Raw genomic sequence first — 13,846 nt, 5'->3', positions numbered from 1 at the left:
TTATTTTTTTATTTTCTTCTTAATTTCTTTTAGTTTGAGTCGGAAGTTATGAATAAGATTTCTTCCCTATATATATATCTCCTCCCACCAAGTTTGAGCATTATATCTAAATTCTAGGTCCTTCAACCAAAAACTCTGAAAGAAAAATGGGTGGTTTTTAGGGGAAAATTTAAATCTACTTCCAATATAATGGGCGAATGATTAGACCCTAAATAGGGTAAGAGTCCAACTCCACAAAGATGTCTCTACCCATCAAAGCTTCTGAAACTAAGAACCTATCGAGGAAACTCACTATTTGGTGTATGTCTCCTCTACAATTATTCCATGTAAAGATCTCATTGATTGTTTCCATATTAACCACCCATAGATCATGGATTAATTTTCTGAATAGATGAGCCTTTAGATTTAGTCTTTTGAGACCCCCATTCTTTTCTTCCAATGATTTAATCAGGTTAAATTCACCCCATGTAATCGAGAGCTCATCAGTGTGTAGTTGCATTATTTCCAAGAGGTTTGATAAGAAAGCCACCTTCTCTACTAATAGACGGGGTCAATAGTTTGTCATCAATACCACAAAATCCTTGGATCCAATATATCAGAATCTCCTTGAGAGAATCCTTGAATAATTGATCCTGTCCATAAAGGATTTTTCTAAAGGATTCCATAGGATGGTTATGCCTCTAGTGCTTCCATTCACATCTAAATCTATAGTACCATACCCTTTTCCATAGGGACTTGCAATATCTCTTACCCTCTCACCACAGATTTTAGTGTCTTGCAAGATTATAATTTTTGGGTGGTCGTTATTTACTTATTCCTTAAGATACCTTTTCTTACTTCTATTGTTGAGGTCTCTTACATTCCATGTCATGATATTCATTTAAGAAAGTTTTTTAAGGAGGGAGGAACCTCCAAAAGCATGATCACTTTCCTAGTATTTATGAGATTCTCATCGATTATTTGGATCGATTCTTAAATGGTCTTCTTTCCACATTTCCTATCACTTTTTGCAACCTAGTTTTGTCCATGGTCTCGTTGGGACTATGTACCTAAATCTACATGTCCCTACCCTTGATCTCTACAACCTAAGCAACCTTGGCTTTACATTTTTTGAAAGATCTCTTGAAATTGACTCTTTTGTTTATCGGGGATAATATATAACCTAGGTATTGCCATTCTGCCAACATCTTGGTTAGTATCTATTCCTCATTACTGATATTTTCCTATAATTAATCCATGTCCATTTTTTCCTTCTCTCCTCGCAAAATTTCCTGCTAATCTGATTTTTCCAATGGGTCCTCTTGGACCTTTCTCTTGGTTGTGACTTTTGCCTAAGGTGGGTCAACTTTTGGCTCTAGATTCATCATATCATTTGGGAGTTTTGGCTCCTCCTCATCTGTGGAGAGCATTGCATAATGATTTCATGTTGGATTTGCCTTTGTCATAGCTTGAGCGAGTTGACCTTTGGGGGATTTTTGCTTGTAATTGACCTTTTGAAAACCCTCTGCATCCTCCTTGTTGCTACATCTTGGGTTTTGACTTTATTTGGCATCTTCTATACCGGAACAACACATGCTCATAATCCAACGGTTGTCGCTAAACCTCATTGTGATATTCAAGTTCTATATATTCAAGTAAAGGTTGCATTATATTCATGTAAACACAAATTCTTGAGTATGAAGTATAACATCCATGCTTAGTTGTATTTGCAATTTTCCCAAAACTACTAACATAATTTCCAATTCCCTCTTAGATATTTAGATCCTAGAAATATGTGGGAAGAGAGAACAATGTAACCCAAACCGAGATTGCCATAAACTTTTCTAGATCGGGGTTATAACACTCGTAACTCCTCGTGTAAAACCCTGCATTGGTGAAAAAAATAAAGGTCGTTTTCAAAAACTTGAGTTCTTTCCTCCATATTTGAAAATATTGCGTGAAGAGACCTCGAGCCCCAATTTCACTTCAATGTGATCCTTTTGCTACCACTTGATTTGAATCCAATTGACCATATCCCACTCCATCGACCGAACCCCTATTACAATTCAGTAAGCGTCTTCCCTTGAGACGGGTCTGCGATTGCACCATAAGCAGGGACAAAATAGATGGATTCATATATTTAAACGTACAATTATTTCACATATTTAAATAAAACATATATTTACACACAACGTATTAAAAAATGAAAAAATAATATTTCCCTTGAGACGGGTCTGCCATTGGGTCATATATTTAAACGTACAATTACTTCATATGAAATTAAAAATAATATTTTATTTATCTAGATAAAACATATATTTACACACAACGTATTAAAAAATGTAAGGATGTAATATATTCATTTCACAAAGAAGATGAAGTTAAGTTTTTCGTTGGGCAAAGAAGATGTTAAAATTTATGACCATTCGACTGGGATATGGTTGTCCCGACTATTCAATTATTGAATAAAATGAAAAATCAAGGCGTTGATACCACCATTGAACCGTTATGAAGACTCTTCAACCTTTGAAGATGGTTGTGAATCTTAGTTCGTAGAGATTTCTCCGAATGAATAGCTGGCCGGTCGTGTCCAGCTATAAACGAATGAATAGGTTTAGCGGATAACAAGAGAAAAATTTGTGGTTGATTTTCACAGTACGCTGTTGACTTGTCGATTACGGATTCCCGGAATATTCCGGATTTCACAGTACTTAAGGATGCCTCATGGTTGAGAACTTGATATCACTTTGCGTTGATTGTTTATGCATAGTATCTATATTTCTACAGTAGCGAGTTTATAACAGAGGGAAAAAATAGATGGGATCACGGAGAAGGAATTGTGTCTCTCCTATTCTTTTAAGACCCTGTGTGGGCTGCCTCACTGTTATAGCCATCCTCTCCCTTGTCATACCAGTTTTTTCCACCACTTTTGTCTTCGATGGATTCAATGGAACCAACTTGATGTTGGAGGCTGGTGCTTCACTTATTCCCTCCCGCTTTGTGCTGGCCCTCACAAATCATACGCCTTGGATACTCGGCCGGGCGCTGTATTCAACTCCTGTGCAGATGAAAAGCAACAACACGCTTTCCTCCTTCAGCACTACTTTCGTTTTCAGCATGGTGCGTCCCACCTTTGACAATGGCGGGCACGGTCTGGCATTCATGGTCACGCCCTACAAAACTATAATCGGTGATCTGCCTTCCGAGTATCTGGGGTTGGTTAACATTACTAGCAACGGGAAACCATACAATCACTTGTTCGCAGTGGAATTTGATACAGTCCAGAGTGTGGAATTGGACGATCCAGACGCCAACCACGTTGGCGTAGACATTAATAACCTCATCTCGCTGAAGACCGAGTCCGCAGGGTATTGGAATGGGAGGGCCTTCAATGGAATCAACCTCAAGAGCGGACGGAACATACAGGCCTGGATCGATTACGACCACCTGCAAAGCCAGCTCAATGTTAGCATAACGTTGGCCGGCTTGCCGAGACCGCAGAAGCCGCTCATATGGCAGAAAATAGATCTGCAGAACGTTCTACAAGAGAAAATGTTCGTTGGCTTCTCAGCGGCTACCGGAAATTTCATCGAAGACCATTACGTTCTCGCGTGGAGCTTCAGCAATGAAGGCACGGCGCCCGCACTCGATATCTCGCGTCTCCCTTCGTTTACTAAAATATATTCCAAGCGTCCCAGCTACCGATGGATAGCCGGCGTTACAGTGGGCACTCTGGTTCTCTTGTTTGTGGTGGTTGCAGCCGTGTTTTTCAGAAGAGCCAAGCACAGAGAAATAGTAGAAGAATGGGAGAAGGAGTTCTGGCCCCATAGATTCGCTTACAGGGAGCTCAACGTCGCTACGAATGGATTCCGGGACGAAAACGTTGTCGGGGAGGGGGGTTTCGGCAGGGTTTACAGGGGCCTTCTCTCGAGCAACGGCCATGAAGTTGCGGTGAAATCTCTAATGAAGGAGGTCACAGAGGGAATGAAGGGGTTCGTGGCAGAGATCTCGACCTTGGGGCGCACACAGCACAGGAACCTTGTTCCTCTCCGGGGTTGGTGCAGAAAGCAGAAGCAGTTGTTCATCGTTTACGACTACATGCCCAGCGGTAGCCTGGATAAACTCATATTCGGGAACCCGATGACCATCCTGCCATGGACTCGGCGATACGCGATCTTGAAGGGCGTGGCGGCAGGTCTACTTTATCTCCACGAAGAATGGGAGAAGCGGGTCATCCACAGAGACATCAAGTCCAGCAACGTGCTGCTGGATTCGGAGCTCAACGCGCGGCTGGGGGACTTCGGGCTCGCCCGCCTGTATGAACACAGAGAGAATCCTGGAACGACTCGTGTGATGGGAACGGTGGGATACATAGTGCCGGAGTTGACAAAGACGGGAAAGGCCACGCCTAGCTCGGACGTGTTCAGCTTTGGCGTTCTACTGTTGGAAGTGGCGTGCGGGAGGAAGCCCGTGGACCCATCCATGGATGCCGAGCAACTGGTTTTGGTGGATTGGGTTTCGGTGCTGTACGCACAAGGAAAGCTGCTCGATGCGGCAGATCCGAAGATGGGGAATGAATACGATACAGGCGAAATGGAGGTGGTGTTGAAACTGGGGTTGCTTTGCTCCCATCACGAGGCGGAGAGGAGGTTGAGCATACGGCAAGTGTCTCAAATACTGGAAGGTGAAGCTCCTCTCCCTGACATCCATATGCATTCGTATAGGGTGAATGTGATGGATCAGTGTAGTGTCGGTGTTAATGGGTGTTTTGCTACCGCTGATCCGGAGGCGAGGTTTATCCGGGAAATTCGGGGCGGAAGCTCGTCAAATGGATGGCTCACTTCGACATCTTTAACCTCTGGACGGTGATCGACGGCATGGATATAGTGGAAGCTTATTCAATATTATTTACTGAATAAATAACTTTTTGTCTTGTATTTTAAACGAGCAAACGGTAAGGGCAACCAATATTTCACAGGCCATAGGCCGATTAATGCGGTCGCCCGCTGTATTTTGTGTATTTTGTTAAATTTAATAGAAAGAAAAAGCTGGACAACATCAATAGGCTTATAGACTGAGCAACTGTAAGTATATGTTCTTATGAAGTAAAGATATTGAAATTTTTACATTTAAACTCTATGGAGATTGAAATGATGTATAAGCTGATAAGTTAAATGTTTATTAATTTCAAATTTCTTTAGGCTAATTCTAGTTTTTTCTTGGGTTTGTTTGTGTTGCTTTTTTATAAGAATAAACTATAAAAGAAACATATTTTGGAACAAATAAAATTAATAAATTATTAACATATGAACGCCTAATAAGTAAATAATATTATTAAATTATTAGTAATATGATAATATTATTATCCATGTTTATTAATTTCAAATTTCTTTATGCTAATTTTAGTTTTTTCTTCGGTTTGTTTGTGTTGTTTTCTTTTATAAGAATAAAAATATTTTGGAACAAATAAAATTGATAAATTATTAACATATGAATGCCTAATAAGATGAAGAATATAAGTTAAATAAATAATATTATTAAATTATTAGTAATAGGATAATATTATTATTAGTATTATTTATTTATGGTTTTATTAAGTATTAATTTTTTAATAATTTAATAGTTATAATATTTTTTGTTTTTCTTTAAAGTTTAATAGATTTATTTTTTTTTATTTTTTTAAATGTGTAGATAATACATAATATTATTCATGATCAGATGATCTTAATCTAGTTAATGAGAAACTAGTTCTGTTGGCCATCTGACAACATTATAGGCTAGCAAAATCAAAATTAAATATCAAAATAGTACTAAGAGAACTCCTAATCATCAAAAGATTTTATTGGCGTCGAGTCTTTGGTTCTTTGCCACTAGAACCCAACAGTTCAATTTGAGGAAGGTAGGAATATGCTTCTCAATGCGGCTTAGAGGAACATTTTGTTGTTGTATCTGGTGCTGAATCAGTTGGAATTCACTATGGATTTCCTGTATTTTAGCTGCTGACCCCAAGATTCTTGTAAGGGTGTTCGCCAACGCTTTTGCCAAGAGATTTTTCATCATCCAATATACAAAGAGGGTCTACTAGAACTGGGTATATCGACCTCTAGGGTGACCCGAATCTGGGATGAGATATTCCCATTCATCAAATTTCAATTCCCTTGCCTCTGAATTCTCCTTCAATTCACTCTCCCTCTCTGAAATTATCTGACGAGCTCGGGGATGAGTATTCATCCTATAGGACCAAGCAACTTCCAAGATTAAGTCCCCAATATTTCTTTGACCTTGATTAATAATGGGCCGAGACTGGGCTTAGCTACCTCTATGATGACAACCCTGACCCTGACCCTGCCTGCAGCCATGACCCCTCCTTATAGCCCCCTCCCCCCCCCCCCGCCGCACAAAACCCCAGTTCGAAGCCCACAGAGCCATCTAATGGCGTTATAGTATGAAAAGATTAAATTGATAGTTGTTATTAGACACCGAGATTTCCACATTCGAAGACCTCGTCTAGGTTGCAAACCAACACACTGGAAAATGGCCTCACGAACGGTGCCCCTTAGCCCAGTCAATACCCGGGCCTGCAAGTGCTAGAGAAACACATGCAATCAAACACGTAACATTAGAATAATGAAACCAGGCTTTCCCTTCACTCAAGACATGGGTTTGATCAAACAATCTGCTCGCTTCCACCCAACAGGAACTATAAATCCCTAAATAGAAGAAAAGATGAAAGCCAAGGAATACCCTCTCAAACCCTCCTCGTTTCAAACCAGGTAGAGGGTCCTTCTAAGAAACAAAAGGAAGGACAGATACCATCAAACAATGGATTAACAACATAATTAAAACTAGACTCCAAAATTGCATGCAAACCATAGATGATGGTTGAGTAGAGCAAACAACAAACTTCCTAAGTAAGGATCATAAAGTCCCATGCAGACCAGAAAAACGGCCAGTCTTTGCTCCCCATATATAATTGAAAGATTTTATTCTAAACCAAAATAACGAACCAGGAATATCCATCAACTGATTAAGAAACACCAACAAAGCGTAGGGGACAAGGCACTCATGGAAATTATATTCTTAACATGCCCACTTCTACAACAACTAAGAGGGAGGATTCTGCCAACTATAGTTGAGTTCCAATCTTGAGAAATATTCTATGCTACCACCCAAATGATTATGCTATCTCTGATGCTTCCTTTAGAGCTGGTGTCAGAGCAAGCAAGTGAGTCTAGGTCTCCCACCATAAAACCAGAATTCTTACCTACGAAGCATTTCCAATGTCGAGACATAAGATCATTAAACTACATCACCACCTTGCACATGGGAAGGTATGTGTGGAAGTGGTCATCTAACCACCTGCTAATCCCCTTCATTATTAACCTGAACATGGTAGGGATCGCACCACAACCTCTCACCTAGTTCTCACCCCGATCAGGATTTATTAATTATAATATTAATAATTAGTAGTTTCATATGATATATTCTTCAACTTATATCCTAATTATGGCCTTATTTTAATAATCAAAATTACTTTCAATAATAACGATCAAAATAATAAAATAATAAAATAAATTATATATTTTTAATAAATTCTAACTCTAATTCTTAACATCAACACCATTGCTTTTTAAAAATACTTTATCTCTCTTTTTCTTCGTCGTTATCCTTGCTATAAGTCCCTACTAATAAATAAACAGTTCACTCAAAACCTCAAACATTTTAAAGATTTTTAACACAATTTCTCCATAAACTTATTATTCAATTTGCCATGGAAATAAGAATGAAAATGAACATGCCCAATGAATAAATACGATGCGACAACACTCATCTTTTATAGAATTAAAAAGATTGCAATATAACCTTCTATGAATAGTTTTTTTTATTGTGCAAGTGCAACATTAATTTATAATATAAGTTTAGGAATATAAATTTTGAAAAAGTAATTGGAGATAAGGGTTAAATTAGTGTAATTTTTGTGAGTAATTAGTCTAATGTAACTTCAAATGAAGTTGTGGAGCTATCCACAATTGTGGGGCTATTACACCTTAACGAAAAGTGAATTATGGACATTGTATGTTTCTTTCTCAATCAAATCCTTTGTGTCATCTTAACTAATCGTTGCTCAACGCTACTTTTAATGATTATTGTTTTTATGTTTGGTTTAATATTTCTTTTCTTGACCTTTTCTTTGTGTTTGTTCGCATTTTAAAATAAAATAAATATATGTATTTATTTTAATTAAAAATATGATTAGGATTTTATTTGCATTTATCTTTACATTATTAAAAAAAATTCAACGCTTAGAAATTTTTTGATCACCGTGAATCTTTTTCAAAAATTCACAACACGAAAATTAAACAAAAATGTCTTAAATGTCTTAGTAGTAGGTGGGTGCAAGCTCAGGGTGAATCATGACGCTTTAGTAGCCACATAGACATGGAAAAATGACAATATGTTAAATAAGAGCTATGGTGAAAGGATGAAACTTGGGAAAAGGAAAATGAGTTAGTTTTTAGAAGATATAATTTTTATTTAAAGAAATTGTCTAATGTGTATTTTAAGTTTTCTTAATATTGATATGCTATTTTCATGTAAACTAGCAATTGCACCACATGTTGCAATGGAAATGCCGTAAGGCTGTAGCATGTTATAAGAAATTTTAGAAACTAGATAAATATTGAAAAGAAAGTATTTAATTGGATCATCCATATGAAGTTTTCTTTGACTTCTTACTAAGAGAATATTTTTACAAAGTTGCCAGGGATATAGCGAAGATTTTTATTAGTATTAAAAATGATGAGGAAAGCCATTATGGAGTAATTTACTATGTTTTTTACTCGATTACATCATTTGCTTGTATACTAAGTAATAATAAAGCTAAAACGAAATCATAAATGTGGGCACATGACTTTTGTGGCCCATGGTCTTAGAGCCTGTCGATTATATGTGATGAAGTTGTTAAAATCTTGAGGATTCTCTATTGTAATATTCCTGAATTGATTGGAGGGCTCACTTTGGCTAGTTTGGATTCTTTTAAGCCATGAGAAATAGTAGATATATTATTCAATTTTCTCGTAAGGGATTCTAGGGTAAAATATGGTGTTCATGTATTTTTAATTGTTTATGTGTTATCATGTATTATAAAACGTATTTATTTCTATCTCATTTTTTATGACAAGTGGTTTCAAAGCCAAGAGATTGTGGCTTGTAGAAGGAGATATGGTTGCAAATGACAACATGTTGAGGGTAAAACTAACATAGAGAAGCCTGATTGGGATTTTATGTACATACATGATTATTGTATGAGAGGAAAGAGGTCTAGTAGGGTGATAAGCAACTAAATATTTAGATATAGGAAATAGATCTTACAAACTAATAACACCTTACTAAGATTATTTGCAACCAAATAAAATAAAAAATAAAAAATAAAAAATTATTAGAATTATTCTTTCATTAATAATAAAACTAGCTATTCAATTATACAAAATTCCTTCTATAATGATATAAAAATAATCTAATTATTTTATTACTCTTAAAATTAAAAAAATATATATAATATATGATAAAATAATCTAATTATTTTATTACTCTTAAAGTTAAAAGAATTGACTAAATAAACAAAAATATATAGTTCAAAAACCAAATCCATATTAAAAGCATTTATAAAATTGCACCACAAATACCAAAGGGCCAAAACTCTTAATATGTATAATTTAAAAACCAAATTCATATATACATATTAAAAACCAAATTCATATTAAAAACATTTATAGAATTGCAATACAGATACCAAAAGGTCAGATTTCTTACTATAGAAATCTCTTATAGCCAGAATGAGAAACAATGTGCACTATGGATTCCAACAATCTAATATGAAGTTCTTTTAAATATTTAAAAAAAAAAAAAAATTAAGACGAAAAAATAATAAATAACAATGTGCATTATAATTTATGAAAAGAAAAAATAATAAATAAAAATATGTAATATAATTTATTACAATTTAATTTAGAAATTTCTTAGACATGAACTAAAAAAACAATAGCGAACAATAATAAAAATATTTGAAAAGAAAAAATAATAAATAACCATGTGCATTATAATTTATTACATTTAATTTAGAAATGTCTAATTTAAATTTCTTAGACATGAACGAACAAGAAACAATGAACAACTACGAATATTGGAAAGAACAAACAATCTAAATCTGAAGAAAAATAGAAAAAAATAATATTTTAACATTGAAAAATGAATCTTTATTTTTAAACTATTCTTTACATGATTTTTAAAATTGATTTTTACCCATTCTATTTGATTTGTGAAAATAATTTAAATAATTGTGATTTGTGTCATTGGTTAAAATCATTAAAAGATTAATCATAATATAGTGTTAATACTCATCAAAGTTGATGAGTGAATTTGATTACCATGGAACAGAAAGCATGCCCCTCTCTTTAAAGTTATAATTATAGCTGACCACCATTGGGACTTTACAGTTTTTTATTATGAAGTACTTTGTGTTTCTGCAGAATCTTAGTGGCTCTATATAGTATCTTTTGAGATTGATTGAAACTTGGGAACAAACTCCTCTCATTGCCCTTGGGACCATGTCAAACGTTTAGGAAATGTCTGCACAGGGGATGGTACTCTCACAAGATTCCCTTGCCATTACCCTTGTCATGTCTGAGACCTCACCGCTGGCTTCTAATATATGTATTTTTCTTGGCCCATAGTTCCTTCCCTGCAGAACTCTAGTATTAATGGCAATATCATTTGAAATGCTCATGTGGTTATGGAAAAGGGAATGTGGAACCTTGGGAAATTAGGGATCCAAGTTGAGAAACATGATAGCTACAACAAGGCCATCTCAGGGATTCAAATATGACGCTAGAAGCTATGCTCTGAACTTTGATGATGGGTGCTGGCAGGAACTGCATGAGCATTACTTGGCCTGCAAATATCATGCCTTAACCCTGGGAAATTAGGGAGCCAAGTTGAGAAACATGATAGCTACAACAAGGCCATCTCAGGGATTCAAATATGATGCTGGAAGCTATGCTCTGAACTTTGATGATGGGTGCTGGCAGGAACTGCATGAGCATTGTTTGGCCTGCAAATATCATGCAAATGCAGTGCACCCAGTAGTACTTGACACATGCAAACCCAACTCTTAGGTTTGAACGTACTATGAAATAACAGTTGGTGGATGTCTGAAACAAAATAGCAATGGGTTTGGATTATTTTGTAGAGTCTTGGATTAGTTTCTCCCTGCTATTTGAATTTGATTACTTGTTGAAAAGGGACAAAGCACATCCAAATCCGGAGGGGATGAAATTCACTGTTATACTGTTATCTATTTCCACTTTAGTAATCTACTCCCTTTCCTTACTGTCATGACCAAATACGACATCATATCCTCATTAATTGTCATGAATAATTCATTACTCAAGTTGTCAACTCTCCATAAGGGATTGGTAGATTGCATTAAACTGGATATCATCACCTTTGTATGCCAAACCAATGCCATCCCTTTGGGTGTGGAAGTTCCAAGAATGCATGTCGTCCCACTAGAAGGGGCCATCAAATTGACCTTGGGTTGAATTAAATCTGTTAGTACTTTTTTTTTTACAACTATGCCAGCCACTATAACCATACAACAACATTAACCATACAACAACTATATCTATATGCATATAATTAATATGATTTTTAGGGAGCAACTTGTAAGTAGAGTTTGCCAATAGCTCAAGAGCTCATGAAGTTTAGCTTCATAATGAGAAGAATTTCACAATCTAGTAAGTTAAAATTAGTTTATACTATCTCACCACTTTTCTCAAACTTACGTTCCTATTTTAAGAGGAGTATGGTATGGAATTGAAGTTTTTTCTAAGCAAATGTCATCATGCCCACACTATTTTGTTATAAATGTGGGATGAAATGAATGTTGTCTGGGAGTAATAGATTTTGGTTATCAGGGACTGCTTCTCTCTTTCATTGTATTTAGAAATGGCTTTATTGAAGGAGTGGTGGGGAATCTGATCCATGTTGTAGTTGTTGATTGCATACTTGGTTCCATGGTTGGCATGGCTATCCGCTATTGCCTTGGCACAATTTGAGGTCGGTGAAGCTGAAGTTGTAAAAGTAGCAAGTAGCAATATTCCTAATGTAGGAATTGCTTGGGTAGGAAATATAGCAATTTTTTTACAAGCCTGTTAAGAGGTAGGTTCTATCTAGAGATTGGTGCCAGAGATGTTCTGCCTACCAATAGAGGTCCTGAGCTAAAGGAAATTAATGGGTTTGGACTGACCACATGTACAAGGAAATCTGAAGATGAAAAGGAATATGGTAATGTTGTTGTTATAATGTCGTCAGGTCACATGCCCAGTTCCTCTATGAAGCAATTCATGAAGTATATGCACCATTCCCATGGTTTGGATTCCATATGCTTGAATTTCCTTCCTTTAGGGTCTGCATTAGTCCATGCAGAGGTTTTCTTATGTCAATGCATTGCATTCTGGATAGTCTCTGTTGCAGAGGAGCAGAGATGTCAATGCATTGCATTCCGGATAGTAGAAGAGATCACAACCATGCTTTCTCTTCGAATGCCTCGTACATTAAAAAGACTATCATTCTTGGTGCCTATTGCCATGTTCAAATTTCCTAACAAATGGCTGCCATGGGTATAAACAGGACCTATTGCATGTCACTGAGAATGGGGAAGAATCCCTTGCTGCATTCTGTGAAATGCTTCATCATATTTCTTCGATATCGGAAGAAAACAGTTTCATCTGCATTCTAGTGCGTCCAGTGGGCAGTGATGACTGGACCAAGCAAACACATCAAGCACCAATTCATAATGAAAATGCAAGTGGAAATCCCTATACTAACTACTATCTAGATGCTCCTGAAATGACAAGCATTGTGAAAACAAAGACACTAAAGCATATTGAAGTTGCATCCAAAGGTCTAACTAGTGAATTAGCAGACATCATGAGTATCTCTATCATTGACATGTTTTCTAGTTTGAATATCCAAACTTCCAAAGTGTAGAATAATGCACATCAAACTCCAGGTCATAGTGCAAATGTTAGTGAGTAAGAGGATCAATGAACAAAGATTTTATGGCTTGGATCACCAAGTTAGTGATATAATTAATAGGATTTTTAGGGTTCCATTTGTAAGGAAAAGTTGCAAAGAGCTCATGAAACTTAGCTACAAAATTGGAGGAATTTCACAATATAGTATGTTAAAATTAGTTTATATTGTCTCATCACTTTGCTCAAACTTAAGTTCTCGTTTTCACACGAGTATGGTATGGAATTTAACTTTTTGTTAAGAAAATGCCATCACACCCTCACTATTTTGTTATAAATGTGGGACGGCATGAACGTTGTTTGGGAGTGATAGATTTTAGCTATCAGAGATTAGGACTGCTTCTCTCTTTCATTGTATTCAGAAATGGCTTTATTGAAGAAGTGGCAGGGAATCTGATCCATGTTGCAGCTGTTGATCGCATACTTGGTTCCATGGTTCGTACGCTATCTGTTATTGCCTTGGCACAATTTGAGGTGGGCGAAGCTGAAGTTGTAAAAGCAAGTAGCAATATTCCTGATGTAGGACTTGCTTAGGTAGGAAATTTAGAAATTTTTGTTACAAGCCTGTTAAGAGGTAGGCTCGATCTGGAGATTAGTGCCAGAAATGTTCTGGCTACAAATAGAGGTCCTGAGATGAAGGAAATTAATGGTTTTGGACTAACCACATATACAAGGAAATATGAAGATGAAAAGGAATATGGAAATGATGTTGTTGTAATGTTGTGAGGTCACACGCCCAGTTCCTCTATGAAGCAATTCATGAAGTATATCTG

General features: G+C 36.3%; 1 pseudogene; it reads left to right on the top strand.

Annotated features, from left to right (window-relative positions):
* Positions 1-2,751: 2,751 nt before the first annotated feature.
* Positions 2,752-4,993, top strand: LOC149161522 (L-type lectin-domain containing receptor kinase SIT2 pseudogene; annotated as a pseudogene).
* Positions 4,994-13,846: the final 8,853 nt, after the last annotated feature.

The sequence above is a fragment of the Pinus tabuliformis genome, chromosome 5_2, assembly GCF_031772625.1.
Source record: "Pinus tabuliformis cultivar Carrire ecotype Pingquan chromosome 5_2, CPIR1, whole genome shotgun sequence".
Lineage (NCBI taxonomy): Eukaryota > Viridiplantae > Streptophyta > Pinopsida > Pinales > Pinaceae > Pinus > Pinus tabuliformis.
The sequence above is the reverse complement of the archived record's forward strand: the minus strand, read 5'-3'. Positions and strand labels throughout refer to the sequence as shown.